The 14,984-nt window shown below is 49.1% G+C and overlaps 1 protein-coding gene across 10 annotated transcripts in view; it reads right to left on the bottom strand.

The window, feature by feature from the left end:
* ATP2B3 (ATPase plasma membrane Ca2+ transporting 3) overlaps positions 1–14,117 on the bottom strand; it is a 134,584-nt gene extending 120,467 nt beyond the window's left edge. For 5 of the 10 annotated variants that reach the window (XM_083482780.1, XM_083482787.1, XM_083482778.1 and 2 more), the window contains exon 1: positions 13,769–14,115. The gene's annotated coding sequence lies outside the window, so the exon portion shown is untranslated. Of the gene's footprint in view, positions 1–13,768 lie in introns of all 10 variants that reach the window. The other 5 variants (XM_083482785.1, XM_083482783.1, XM_083482784.1 and 2 more) reach the window with 3 other exon arrangements.
* Between the last annotated feature and the right edge of the window lie 867 nt (positions 14,118–14,984).

Here is a 14,984-nt window from a genome sequence, read left to right as displayed (position 1 = left end):
TCAGCTCTCACCTGTGGCTCCTAGAAGCTGTCAGCATGCAGCAGTGGCCACACCTGGGAAATAGCTTCGACTGGCCAGATAAACCAGGTGAAGGGAGCTGATGGGTCTCAAGCCCTCGGTGAGTTAGAGACTTCACCTGCATGCAAAGGCGGGGGGGGGGGAGTGTAGTGAAGTTGGGAAATCTTAGCAGGCTAAAACTTTGGCTCATGTTAAAGAAGAGCATTGTGGGAGAGCCAGGTGCTGTAGAATCCTGGGAATGTGTATCTGTTTCTTTAAATGCAGACTTTCTGTCTTTAAGAGTGTGAGTAAGTTATCTTCTCCATCTGTAGGAAAGGGAGTTTCTAGCTGATTTGTGGTTCTTGACACCTGGCTGTCCCGGACAGGCATGGATTCAGTGTGAATGGGTTATCTTGTTAATTTACAACTCAAAGAATCTGGTTGTCTGTGGGAATGCTTTAATCTTCAAGGTCTTGGGACAAACAGGATTCAGTTGCCAATTCTGAACACCAGTTCTGAAAGACCTACATCGGCTCCCAGTACATTTCCAAGCACAATTCAAGGTGTTGGTGCTGACCTTTAAAGCCCTAAACGGCCTTGGTCCAGTATATCTGAAGGTGCATCTCCACCCCCATCGTTCTACCTGGACACTGAGGTCCAGTGCTGAGGGCCTTCTGGCGGTTCCCTCACTGTGAGAAGCAAAGCTACAGGGAACCAGGCAGAGGGCCTTCTCCATAGTGGCGCCCACCCTGTGGAATGCCCTCCCATCAGATGTCAAAGAGATAAACAACTACTTGACATTTGGAAGACATCTGAAGGCAGCCTTGTTTAGGGAAGTTTTTAATGTGTGACATTTTAATGTATTTTTGATCTTTGTTGGAAGCCACCCAGAGTGGCTGGGGAAACCCAGCCAGATGGGTGGGGTACAAATAAATTGTTGTTGTTTCTTTGACTTTTGACAGCTGGAGCACAGAGTGGTGGTTGTTAAAACTGGAGGGACACATCATCCTATGCACAACAACAACAACAACAACAACAACAACAACAACAACAACAACATATTCTTTCAATCAGTTTGTGGAACAATGGGTGGGTATCCTTCAGAAACTGGAGGGTAGCAGCCCAGTGCCTCGTGTCTCTGGGGTTTCCCACCCTGCCATTTGCTTAGTCGCTTCAGGGTCCAGAGAGATGGAGCAGTGCTCTCTGGGCATCAGTGGTGCTTCTGGGGTTCCCCTGCACCTGTCAGGGGCTGGAGGCCGGGTTGCATCTGGGAATCCCAGAGTGTCCTTGCTGCTTTCTTCAAGATGATGTTAATGCCCAAATACTGGCACCGAGGGAAGACTGTCAATAATGCAAAAGGACTCCCTACCCCCAGAACTGATGGCTGTATCCAACTTGATGACCTGACTTTTCAAGGTGCAAAAATCTGCGCCTCTGACAGTAACACCAGTGTGCGCCAACATACAGTTAGGGAATCAATGCTTCCCAGGTTCAGCACCTTGGACAGCGTTTCCTTGCATTGCCTTTATTTGAAATAGGGATGTCATCTTCTCGTTTGAGAGGCTACTACTACTTCTTACTTACTTCTCTCCATCACCACCCACTATGGAAAATGCTAGACTATAAGAGCAAGGAAAATCATATCCACTGCAGCAAGTTCACAACACATTATTGATTAATTGGTGAAATTTATATCCTGCCGTCCTTCCATGGAATTCAAGGAGGCAAGCATCCTAAGTGATCTCCCATCCAGATACGGACCAGAACTTGCTCAGCTTCAATGAGATTGCTGCATAGAGTGCCTTCAGGCTTAAAGCAAAGCAAAATATCATGGAGGAGGAGGAAATCTACAACCTCAGCTTTACCACTAGAATCCTGCCTTAAGGCACCACCAGAGCTCTGCAAGGCAAATATTCTGCAAAATATCTGAGCTGCCACTAATCCAGATTCAAAGCCAACACAATTCTAGTGCTCTCCAAAGACCTGGTCTGCTATCAAGTATTTTTGTAAAGAAATCAGAAATCAGAACATGCAATTAAATTATTGTTATTTGAGATAGCTTTCCTTACTTATGAGTAAGCCTCACTGGATGCAGAAATAATACAAGCATCACACTTCACTCTTAACTCTCATTATGTGTATAATAAAAAAGGTAAAAGTAAAGGACCCTTTGATGGTTAAGTCCAGTCAAAAGCAACTATAAGGTTGCGGTGCTCATCTCCCTTTCAGGCCAAAGGAGCCGGCGTTTGTCCACAGTCAGCTTTCCAGGTCATGTGGCCAGCATGACTAAACCACTTCTGGTGCAAAGGAACACCTTTATGGAAACCAAAGCGCACAGAAATGTCATTTCAATAATAGGAATAGGATAGGAATAGGAATAGGAATAGGAACAGGAACAGGAACAGGAACAGGAACAGGAACAGGAACAGGAATAGGAATAGGAATAGGAATAGGAATAATAAGCTCCACTGAAAACACTGGGACTATATCAGAGGAAATATTCATAGGATCAGGCTGTTAACAATAAGAATATTTTTGTTTGTGTTACAATGGTACCTTGGGTTAAGAACTTAATTTGTTCCGGAGGTCCGTTCTTAACCTGAAACTGTTCTTAACCTGAGGTGCCACTTTAGCTAATGGGGCCTCCCGCTGCCGCCATGCCACCGCCTCACGATTTCTGTTCTCATCATGAAGCAAAGTTCTTAACCCAAGGTACTATTTCTGGGTTAGCAGAGTCTGTAACCTGAAGTGTCTGTAACCCGAGGTACCACTGTATTGTCAAATACTATAGTGATGTTTTCTCTTGCAAAAGAAAATATACTGTATTTTTCTGTGTATAAGACTAGGTATTTTTCCTAAAAAATAATGTCAAAAATTAGGGGGTGTCATACATGGATATATCTCCCCCCATTTTCTTAAATCTGAGTCCCCCAAAATAGAGGGCATCTTATACATGGGGATGTCCTATAGATGGGAAAATACAGTATATCTTCTGCAGATCTGTGTTAAAATTCTGACTTTTCTCCAACTTAGTTAACAGCAGCATTTTATTTATTTCATTAATATTCCTGTTTATTTCAGCACCAAAGGTGTTTTCACACACAATGCTAAAAGCCAAGTGTACAAACTGTATTACATCTGGTTTAAAAATGACTCCTGCCAGCTTTCCATCATGCCTTCACATTTGCATGTGAGCAAGAATGTACAAGGAGGGTTGAAATTCATTTTTGGTAGTGGTGGGCTTTGATTTTTGTTTTTTAAGTCCATACTCCCTCAGGATCCCAGATAATTACATGTCTCTCCAAAATCACGCCAAATGCAAAAAGATAACCTTCCTGGGTTAACATTAGCAACCAACGCTGGTCCAAATGAAAAAGTGTCATAGCATTTCTGGAAAATGTTCAGATTCTGTCCATGCTCGGTGAAGTGCGCCATAATTGTGGAGCTGCTTTAGAGAATTATTACCTATAGCACCACATGGATTTGCCACATTGTGGGAGCGGTTAGAGGAGTGGAGCCTGCAGAGATTGTGATGGGGGCCTGGAACAATAGAGCATGATGAGGCCAAGCAAACTGAGGGCTTCAGGAAACTCATCATCTTGAATTCTGCCCAGAAAGCAAGGGAAAGGCCCTAGAGCACTGGATTAATGTGCACCTGAAAATCTCCAGAGGAACATGAAACATTGCCTTATAACCAGTTCAGGGCCCTTCCAGTCATCCTTTTATTGTGCCTTCATAATGATCTGTGCTCATGATGCTATCAGAGCAGTTATACACAAGGCCGCTTTCAATATTGTAAGTTTAGGGGTGGACATTCTGCTTCATTTCCTATTAGTTCATGCCCTGTAGCTTCCTGTTGAAATATGGCAGCTGCTCATGCCACAAGGCCCTGACTGATGATGCTCTTTGCATTAGACACAGCAACTTTTGCCCTGTGCTTTCCTGGCCTGTATCTTGAGTGTTGTTGTTTTATTTTACCACATCACTTTCCCCAGAGAAACGTGCTTGTTACTGCTTAATCAGAGCAATGGGCAATTCAGCTTTTCTACGGATTGCCATTTGCTCCAATTTGGCGGTAAAGAGCGGGTTTTTGCAGAGAAAGCAGTGGAAAGGGAAAAACCACACTTGGACACAGAGCTTTAAAGAATAGACCAGTGCCTGGAAAGAGTGTACGCAAGCCCTTACATAACTTCAGTGTAAGAGCATTCTTGTATTTAGGTATTCTGCAGCTTCTCATTAAGATACAGGTCCCACCCATTTCCTTTTGCAGTACTTGAAATGTGTGAAAAGGCACCAGATCAGACAAGGAAAAGAACAGGCCACAACTATGCTCAAGGGAGGGAGTCAGATTACACGTTGCCTCACATGGAATAAAAACCAAGATTCCACCTAGACCAGGCGTCTTATCCTGCGCCCTAGAGGGGCTGCCACTTTTCAAGGAGGACGAGGTGCGTCCGGCACAGTTAACAGTTGTGCAGAAGACGTTCCACTCAAGAGGCTGAAATTCCTTCTACACGGCCATTAAAAAGGCAGGAAGAGCCTTGTCCTCTTTTCCATCTGACCACTCGAATCCTGACTGCAAGTCTCAAGCTGGAGCCTCGCCCAAATTGCAAGCGCAGATTCTTGAAGTTAGGTTGCTATGGATAATTGGTGTGGGGGCACATTCATCAGCCCCTCCACCTTTTATTTTTATTGAGCAAAGGTCCAGGGTCGGGTCTGCGATTCAGGAACACTGGATTTTTCTCAATAATGTTTCTTAAAAGTTAAATTAAATAATTAAATTAAAAATTAAATTAAATTAAATTAAATTAAAAATTAAATTAAATTAAATTAAATTTGGAAATGCAGTAAAATATTATAAAAATAAGGAACTGCAGAAAAAGGGGGAGGGGAGTCGAAATTATATATACTTAATAAATTGTTTTGTTTTTAGGGGGGGTTGATGCTGTAAAACTAATTGTATAAATAAAAATTTAAAAAATGTTTTTAAAAACAGCACCCCAAAAAACTTCTATTGCCAATACTCTTGCATAAGAACCTTTCTCACTGTCTCCTGTTACAGCCACTCTCATCTAGCTGTTCTGCCTTCCATCTGCAACCCTGGCGCCACTTTAATGAAAGCTACTAAGCAAAGTAAAAAGCGCTACAGGCCAAACATGTCTGAACATGTGCAGCAAGGTACCTCTTATTTACCACTCAAGCAGCTTCCGCACCCTGAGCAGCCCACCTCCCAGATGCTGCTAGACGACAGTTTCCATCTTCCCTGTCCATTGGGGCTGATGGGCATTCAGAGTCAAATATCTGGAGGGCACCAGGTTGGGAAACGCTGCACAAAAGCAATTGCAGCCAGTCACTTGCTCACTTAGAGTTAGTTATCAGAGCTTCCTTCCAGGTCAAATGGCAGGGTTGCCATCTCTGCCTGAACCCTAATCTCTCTCTTTAAAAGAAATGAAACTGATATGACAATATGGACTTCAAATCAGTTTGTGATGATACATTGAGGTATCACCCAGCCTTACTAATCAGCATGGCCAGAGGACAGGAATGATGGGGACTGTAGTCTGTTAACTTCCGGATGGACACTGCGGTTCTAGGTTATGTGCTCTCAAAACACTGCTAAATCTTATACCCGTGTACACCACCTTTGAATTCTTTTTCACTCCATAAGTTTTTTCATATATGACTAACTCTTCAATCCAATGCCCATTTATCTTGAATAAACCCCATTAAACTCTGTGGTGTGCACTTGAAAATGTCAAGGCTGGATGTGACAAAAGAAGTGTGTTGAGGGTATGCTGGACTGCGGCCAACCAGAGCGTGTTGCCATGTATTATGGTGAATGGCTGGGTGCCTGTTCACATTTGCCACAGATTTCTTGCAGTGTGGCCCTGAATTTCTAGTCCACCTAACAGGGCAAGCAACAAACCGAAGGGGAAGAAATGCAACGTAAACTGAGTGCTCACAGCACACCCCTCCGCTGTAGGATCAGCTCCAGCTTATTCCCAAGTTCCTAACTGAAATGACAGGCAGGCAAGTCCGCAGACCAAGATGATGGCTCAGTAGTGCTGTCCCTCTCACCCACTGAAACAAGTGGTTTGCCCTTTTATTTTCACAAGCACTATGTGAACATTCTTGCACTTATCTGTTAATTTGTTGTGTTATTAATTTTTTCTTTTAAAGAAACTGAAGTCTTGTCATTGGAGTTTCCCCCCCAAGCATTTCACTGATGTAAAGGCTGTGGGCCACTCAGCACCCTGAACCAGCCTCTTCCTCCAACCTTGCAGAACCAGTATTCACCCCCCCCCCGCAGCTTTGCATCCATCTTCACCCATAAATTCTGCCTGCAGTGTTTCTGAGGCAGGAGCTGCACTCCATTGTCTGATTGAAATGGGTACTGGCTGCCTAAATAATGTATAAGCTGTTGATAGCAGAGAGGCCTGGCTGGCTGCGTTCGGCCAAAGGGGTAGGAGACCAAGGCTGATCAGTAATGCACTGACCCCTGGCAAGTGCCAAGCAGGAGAAGTGAGACACAGACACAGAGAAAGAGGCAGGCAGGCTTCAGTTGAAATGGATGGTTCACAGTGTTTTAAGGGAAGTATCTGTAAGGATGGATGAAGAAACCTGGATGAAAAGAGGAGGAAGGAGCTTGAGTAGGAGGTCATCATCCACCTGCTGGGACTCAAACCAGGAGTCTCCTTGGTCTGTGGGCTAGTAGCGCCCCCATCCACTTGAGATCACAGAGGGGGAGAGGGAAAATGAATTTGATGTAAGTGAAACATGGCTCAGATGGTAGAGCATGAGACTCTTAATCTCAGGTTCATGGGTTTGAGCCTCCCATTGGCAGGGGCATAGGAAGGGGTGTGTGGCCCACCCCGGGTGTCATCCTTGAGGGGGGTGACAAAAGCGCACACTGCAGGGGTCGACACTTACTGCGGGACCTGGCCTGCAGTGCGCCTGAGACACGCATCTCTCCTGGGAGTAACGCAGTGGATCCGGGCCCCACGCTGCCCAAAATGGCAGCGTGGGGCTTGCGTCCACCAGGCGGACTCCTTGGTCAGCTCGCTACACCGCCCCCCTGGGCAGATCGCCACAGCGCCCCCGTGCATGGATTGCCGAAGCACCCCCATGCAGTGCCCCCGTGCATGGATCACTATGGCGCCCCTGTGGGCGGCTCGCCCCGCCCCTGCCGCTCCGGGTGCTGGAGCAGCTAGCTACGCTGCTGCCCATTGGTCAAAAGATTCCTCCATTGCAGGGGGTTGGACTAGATCAACCTCACGGTCCCTTCCGACTCCACACTTCTGTGATTCTATTCTCTCCCTGCCCTGCAACTCCAGTCTTAGCAGAGCTCCATCAAAGGCAACCCCTTGCTCCCATCTAATCAGATCTGCATTTAAGGATCTCTGCCTGCCTATTCCTCCCCACCTCCCTGCTGCTTGATTCTGGCCTTCATTTCAGCCCTCCTTCAGGTGAGCTTATCAGAGCTCAAATCCTGGCATACCATTAGCACAGCTTCCAGGTGGGCTGGCCTGTGGATCTGCTCCAGGATGCCAGCAAACTCTGGTCCTAATCCTTCCAGGGCTCCTACTTCAACTCCATGTGCTTCACTGCCTGTGGCCCAGTGCAGATGGTGGGTCACAGATGCGTTGGACAAAGGAGCCATCAAATTCAACACATAATCATAAGATTATGACCACCATAATCTTGGTGAATCTCAAATGGAGAACACCACGCTGAAGCCCCCCCCCCCCCCCCCGCATACCAAGCAGAGCCATTTGCTATGATGAGGGCTGTAGACATGTTGATTCTTTGAAAGTGAAGGAAGGTGAACCAATACTGGGCACAGTATTCAGTTTCCTTTAATGTATGAAAAGCAAGGTCCTTTCCCTAATGGAAACAAAGCTATGTTGAGTGCTAAGTCTAGCAAAGTTTTCTTGGAAATCAGAAAAACTGCTGAATCATCTTTCATTTGGGCAGAGTTCTTAACCTTCTGGTTAAAGAAAAGCAGCAAAAATTATGCAAAATAATATTTTGCATATTTTATACAGGTAACTGAATTCTGCTCCTTGAGGATTTGATGTTTTTTGTCCCTGCACCCAGTGCTATTTTTCTAGAAAAAGAAGTGCTGGAACTCACCATGAACACCTCCCTTGTTATCTTAGAATGGTAATGGTGCCACCTGAGAGGCTGAGAGCTGAAAAAAGCCCTGCCAGAACCACAAATCATCATGTTCAGTTAAAAAAAAATTCCCTTCCCAAAGATAATCAGTCAGTCAAATCATGAGCACGCATGATCATGAGCTACATTCCAATGTATACCAAAATTTTCTCCTTTATATAATAATATACAGAGAGTGGGCTACTAGTGGGTTTCTTGGCCTAGTAAAAATATTTGGCTTCTTTGTGAGGTATTAATATGATTGTTTTCACTTATTATTACAGACGGAAGGCCTTTCAAAACGCAACTTCTGCCAGGGCCCAGGTTTGCGGGCCTCTCAATATCCCACCAGTGGATTAATGCACAGATGGATAGAAAACATGTAATCGGGTGACAAATGAAAGAGAATGAATGAGTAGCAGAAAATCAATGCATTATGGCAGCCTTGGGCACCCGGGCACCCTCCAGATGTTTTGGACAACCAGCTCCAGCCAATTATAGTCTGAAACATCTGGAGGGCACCAGGTTGGCAGAGGCTGGATTAGGGCCTGGATGGAGCTATGAGTGGAAGTGTCTGAAACCAAACCTGGCATTGATCTCTTGCCTGAAATGAACTTCCAAGGACTAGGAAAACTACTTCTCAATTTCCCCCTGAAAACGCCCCCTTCCCCCAGGCCATTGTACATTGTGTTCCCCCGGCCAGGTTCAGAAATTGGAAATAAGCTCATCTGGAGGAGGCAGGCGGGGGGGGGGGGCAGAGACACACTAGGAGAAATAAATTGAAGGCAGGGGATTAAGCATCATTCTCATCTATGCATTCTCCTCTGCAGTTGCCCCTACACACACACAGGAATTGTGCATTATCTTGGCAGACAAAGGTTTGGAAAGAAACACACACTCAGTGGTTTTAGCAGGAGCCCCGGAGCTCACCTTCCTAGTATTTCCATCAGATCTGGCCTATCCAGAGGATTCATACTGCCTTCCAATCACAGCAGCTGGTGTTGTGTTGTGCTATGCAATTCCCTGCTACGCCTGAAGTCCCTTTCCTAGGCTAGATCCCAAACTTGAATATTCATTAAGTTTCTGGTTTAAGCATCTGATATCCTAATAAGGTACATTAAATATGTATCTGTAGAGATATTCCATAGAAGATGTGGAAAGCCAAAGGTGCAGAAAATGCCCCAAGAAGAATTTCTGGGGTTGAATTATCCCAAAAATACTAGTGCACACATCTCTCTCCTCCACCCACAATTGTTTACATAATAGACTCTGGGCAGGACAGATCATACAGACCAAATAACAAATACAGACAAATAACATACTATGCTAAATAAAGCTAGGAGAATTTGCTGTCAATGGAGATACAAGCATTCAATCAGAGGTGTCCTTCATGGGCCAGGGCATCCTGTTCTTCAAACTACAGGTGTTTATTGGCCTTATTACTTCTTACTATCTCCATGATAGAACTCTGCATATTGAAAGCCTGTTGTTACGAACATACAAATGGACTAATTTACATAGTATGCACACCAAAAGCACAAATCCCTTTACTTTTATTCTTAAAGGATAAATAACAACTTACAAATATTTTCTAAAAGTTTTACAGAGATTAAAAGGCAGCACAGAAAGAAACCACAGAGAATGCTCTTAAAATGTCCCTTTCCACACTCCTGTTCTTTACAAAAGCAAGTGAAAAATATCACTCTTATTCCCAGCCCCCAAATCTGAAAATGACACCCCAGTTGTTGTTACAGAAAGGCTGTAGCCTTCTCTAAGGGGGGAGGGGAGAAGTTTGTCTGGCTGGTCCGGGACCAGAGATGGGGCAGGGTGGGGAGTGGCGGAGACATGACAAGGGCGACCGCAAGAAGGGGAAACACTTGAGCAGGTTACTTAATACAGGATTATATAAGCAGAGAATGGGGGGGGGGGGGTAGGTGGATGCTTAGTTACTGGAGCTAACCATGGTTCTTGTGGAGAAAGCTAACGAGAAAGCTAAATTATGGAGGAAGCTAAATTTCCAAGGCTGGAAATTTCCTGGAGGTCATTAATCTCTCCCTTAAAACAGCATCCATCATAAGCACAAGGTCTAACTAGAGAAGATAGATGCAGCACAGGTTTCCCCACATTTTAGCAGTGAAGGGTGATGGGGTCCTTGCAGATCTGAAGGAGATTCCACACACCATATACCGGTAATTTGCTGTGTTGAAGATAGATGTGTGTAGAAAATAACAAGCATTCAAGATGGCTGGATGAATGAACCCAGGCACAGCTCTGTGGGCACCACAGACCCATGTGAGCAGGTGAGGGGAAATAAATGGGTTGGCTAAGAAGAGCTGTGTAAATATAATAGACTTGTGAAAGAAAGTGTGGGTATGTGGTTGGATAAGCAGAATTTCTAAAAACAAGTTGTACACAGGGTCAATGACAGAAGCAAAGAAGAAGATATATATATAGTAAGGAGGAGAAAGGGAGCGAATAGAGCCTGACTTGCACGCTGACTGAACTGACGGAGGAGACTCCAGCCCACAAAAGCTGCTGCCACATTAAATTTCTCAGCCTCCCAGAGGCCATCTGACTCTCTGCTGTCTTTGCTGCTGCAAACTCAGTTACCTCTCTGGAAGTTGTCACCAGGCTGACTATCATTCCTCTCCACCACACAAGCATGAAATTTGTGTGTGGGGTAATCATATGTCCAATTTGTTTGAGGGTGTTATTCGTGCATTGTGAGAGTTGGGTCTCCCCCTGGAACACCCAACATGTGTGGGGTCGAGGGGACCCTGCTCTTTCCCACCAGACAAGAAGGAATGCCTGCCTGGGAAGGGCATGAACCAAGGGAGAGGAAGGCAAGGCCCCTTTTAGGCCGTAGGGGACATCACCCTTCCTAAGTCCAGGTCTCACTTTTAAGTTGCGGCTTGGGATCCATGATTTTTATCTCACATAGTTAGGATACTGCAACCTTTTACTTGCTCACTTTATCCAGGCCGGCTATTTTCTCGCTTCCCTTCTTTTGTCCTATTTCTCTGCCAGGCTTTCTCCTTCTCTTGATCTCTGTTCTCTCTTTCCCTTTCTCTCTCATGTTTTACTCTTTCCCTCCTCCCCTCCTCGTCTCCAAGAGATGGTTGCGGCACCATCTTGCCGAAGCCTCCTCTTTCCCACAGTGGCCATACAGACGCCTCGGGGACGCAGAGCACAGGCGACCCTTCGATCCTTCGCTGCTTGTTCTCACAACATATGGTACCCCAAGGTATTCTGCCTCTGAACGTGGAGGCTCCAGTCTGGCTACAAGCCACTGGGAGGCCTCTCATCCTTCGTGCCTTTCTCCCATCCCCTTCCGCAGCCACCTCAGCAGCAGCCAGGGCCCCAGACATCTTGTGCGGGCAGCGAATTCCACCAGTTCATTCTGCCCAGAGCGCAGAAGTGCCCGTCACTCCGTTGCACCGAGGGGTCGTGAAGTTCTGGCAGCAGCAGAGGCAGAGGGAGGGAGGGAGACAAGTGGATGACCCTCAAAGGGAAGGAGTTCCCTCCCCACCCCGGGAAGGAAAGGCAAAGGCCAGGGGGGGGCTGCGGGGGGCCATCCCGGTCTTGCCAACCTTCCTGCCGCCCCCGCCCCCATTTGCCACCTGCTGCCGGGCCCAGAGATTCCTGCGCTTCCGCCCCCCGCGTGGGAGCCCACGGCCCACCCCCTCCCCGCCAAGGCCCCCTCGCCCTGCCCGCCCCGCCTCCGCCAGACTCTTCCCCACCGCCCCCCCCACGCTGCCAATCAGGCCTGCTCGGCCAATCAGGAACAGAGAAAGCCAGCCCCGGCAGCCTGTGGAGCCCGCCCCCTCCCCTGCAGTTGCCTGGAAAAAAGCGAGCGCCGGAGCGCGCCCGCCCGCCCGCCCGCCCGCCTTGCCATCCCGAGCAATGCGCCAAAGGAGAGCGCGGAGAAGGCGCTCGCTCGCTCGTTCGGTGCCCTTGGCGAGCTGCCGGCGGACTCGGCGGCCGCGCAGGCAGGCTCTCCTCCCCCCCCCCCCCGCGCCCTCGGCGCCGGCCGCCTCGTCTCCTCCACCGCCCCGTCTCCTTCCCAAGACGTCCTTCTCCGGAGCCGGCCGCCCTCGCGACGAGCTGAGGTCGCCATGAGGCCCGTTGGCTGGCCCGGGGCGGAGCGGGCGGGGAGAAGGCCAAGAAGGCAGGGAGCCTGCAGGACAAGCAGCAGTGTATCTCGAGGGCAGAAACCCCAAAGGGAGGCTCGCATCCTTCCAGCGCCGCTTTTGCGCTACCGTGGGGGTCTGGCTAGGCTAGCCTCTCCCGGGACCGAAGGGACCTTTGGAGCTGAGCGAGATCAGCCGGGCTCTGAGATGGAATACCCCACAGAATACCCCCCCTCCATCTCCCTGCTGTCTCGGGCCTTTCTCGACCCATCCCCGCGTACTTCAGCCCTTTGCCCTCGGTTTTCTCTCTCGTCATCCCGCCAAGTGATCCAGCGATCATTTCGTCTCCTTTCTTCGTTCGCAGTCTCCCTAACCAATCCCTCGGCCCCTCCGTTTCCTTTCATTATCCAGCCCAAGGCACTGAAAGAAGCTGCCCCCAAAGGATCCCGAGAGATTCGTTCCCACATTCACATGTTCTTCCATCAGCCAAGACATTTTGGGGAGGGAGAAGGAGCAAGAGGAGGAGTGTTCCCCTCCCCCGCATACGACAGCAGGGATGGGGGAGGCTTGGAGCTGTCAGAAGCTTAAGTGGCTGCTGCCCCCTCCTCCTCCTGCCCTCCGTTTAATGCAGGTACATCGCTGCAGTGGGTGGGTGGGTGGGAGATCCCTATTGGGCTTGAAGTACGCCCCCACCCACACCCCCTTTGCTGATCTGGCCAGGTACGTCACCGGTGCTGCCTCCTTTCTCGCGCTCCCTTTTCGCTCCGTGTGTGTGTGCGCGCGCAGCTCTCTCTCTCTCTCTCTCTCTCTCTCTCTCTCTCTCTCTCTCACACACACACACACACACGGTCACCACAGGAACATGTCGCTGTCACCTTGAGATGCAGGCAGGCATTGCAAGGTGCACCGGAGGAGAAATAGACGCCAAGACAAAAATGATGGGAAGGGGCAGTAGAGGAGGTGGGAGGGGGGACACGCGCAAGACACGGGACGCTCTCCCCCCTCCCCTGCCCTCCCCATGCACATTTTGCCACTTCTCCCTCCCTAAAGCTGGAGCCGCTTTCGAATTCTGCCTCCTCCTCCTCCTCCAGGTCTTCTGCTCAACGCCTCTCCTCTCTTCCCTCATCCCTAAATTAAAGGTTGCAGGGAAAGTCTAGTAAGGTGGTTTTTTTTTCCTTTTTAAATCCCACCCGACCACCCAGCCTTCTTTTCTGCAGTGACTTGTCCGCACGCCATCCCGACCGCATTGCCCTCCCTCCCCGCGCACCCACCCCCAGCTCCGCGCATCTCTGCATTACAGATGACGGAGGCTGCCCGGATTCCCCTCCGCAAGAGGAGGAAGGGGGCGTCTTTCATCCATATCCCCCCTCCGGAAAAAAACCCCAGGCTCTTTTATTTTTATGTTTTGACCGACAGTCTTTTCCATCTCTCTTTATTCCCTCAACTCCCCTCCAAAATAGAAAGTCTCCTCAAGAGGAGCTACTTACCAGGCCATGCTAGAACCCAGGAGAGACTGAGGTGGGGAGGAGGGAGGCAGGTGAGGGAATCCGCTGCGGGGAGAAGATGAAGCGCGGGGTGGAACTGCGGGTCCCTCTCTCTCTCTCTTGGCCCGGATCCAGTCGAGAGGAGGAGGAGAAGGAGGGGGAGCTTCCTCGGCCTGATTTGCCCCCCTCAGGAGGGGATCGGAGGGAAGGGGAGGGTCAGGGCAAGGGTGGGGGGAGCCGGTTGTCTACAGCCCCGGGGATGCTGCGGCTGGCATCGCAGCGGCTACATCCTGCAAGGATGGAGAGAGCTCGCTGAGCGCTGGTCCAGCTGCAAATCTCAGCAGAGCGGGGAGGGGGAGACGAGGGGAGCAGGGGAACTGTGGTGCAAGCGGGGGGGGGGGAGGGAGATGTGACTGGAGGCCGAGAACCAATCGCAGATCTCAGCCTCCTGCACCCCCTCCCCCACTTCACGCAGCCAGGTCCATCCCCCCAACTCCTCCTTGTTCTCCACACCTCCCCAAATCAAGAGACACCCATAGATGTATTGCTGGAACTCACAGATGGCTGCTTCCTCCCCCCACTCCAGTCCCAGTGATGGTACGTTCCAAGCAGCCTCTCCGTCACTGATGGAAAGGATGCAGGGATGCAGCGATGGAAGGACCATCTGCTTGGTGCAGATCGTACCTGCCCCTGTAGCATCACAGCCACAGAGTCCTTGGTCAAGTGGGCAGCTCCGGATGCCTGAGTGGTGCTGCTGGTGGTGGATGGGCTGAGAGGGAGTGCCTTTCCCAAGGCCATCCACGGAGCTTCATAGCCAAGTGGTGATTTGAACCTGGGCCTGCCACAGCCAAGCCTCAAACGCTTATCCATTGCATTCTAGCGACGCAGACACAGAGTGGCAGGACCCAGCTAAGGGTGCCACACACAACAGAAGAGAGGGCTTTTTCAGTCATTTCGGCAGGGTGCTGTGGAGAGTCAGGAAAACTGCCCTTGCCACCATGTCACCCAACATCACTACTATTATGAAGGGTAAAAAGGAGGAGCCCTTTGCCCCTTTCCTCTACTCAGAGCCTATTGCACTTGTACCTGGTGCTTTTGCTGGATCCTGCAGCTATCAAACAGAAAGACACCTGGGTGAATTTGGATCAATCTAGCTGATCTCCTGTGCCTATCTTCTTTCTATCCTCTTGTTTGTGCAGTGCTATAATCCCTGCCAGGT

The sequence above is a fragment of the Podarcis liolepis genome, assembly GCF_965112155.1.
Source record: "Podarcis liolepis genome assembly, chromosome: 17".
NCBI lineage: Eukaryota > Metazoa > Chordata > Lepidosauria > Squamata > Lacertidae > Podarcis > Podarcis liolepis.
This window is presented reverse-complemented; position numbering and strand designations above follow the sequence as displayed.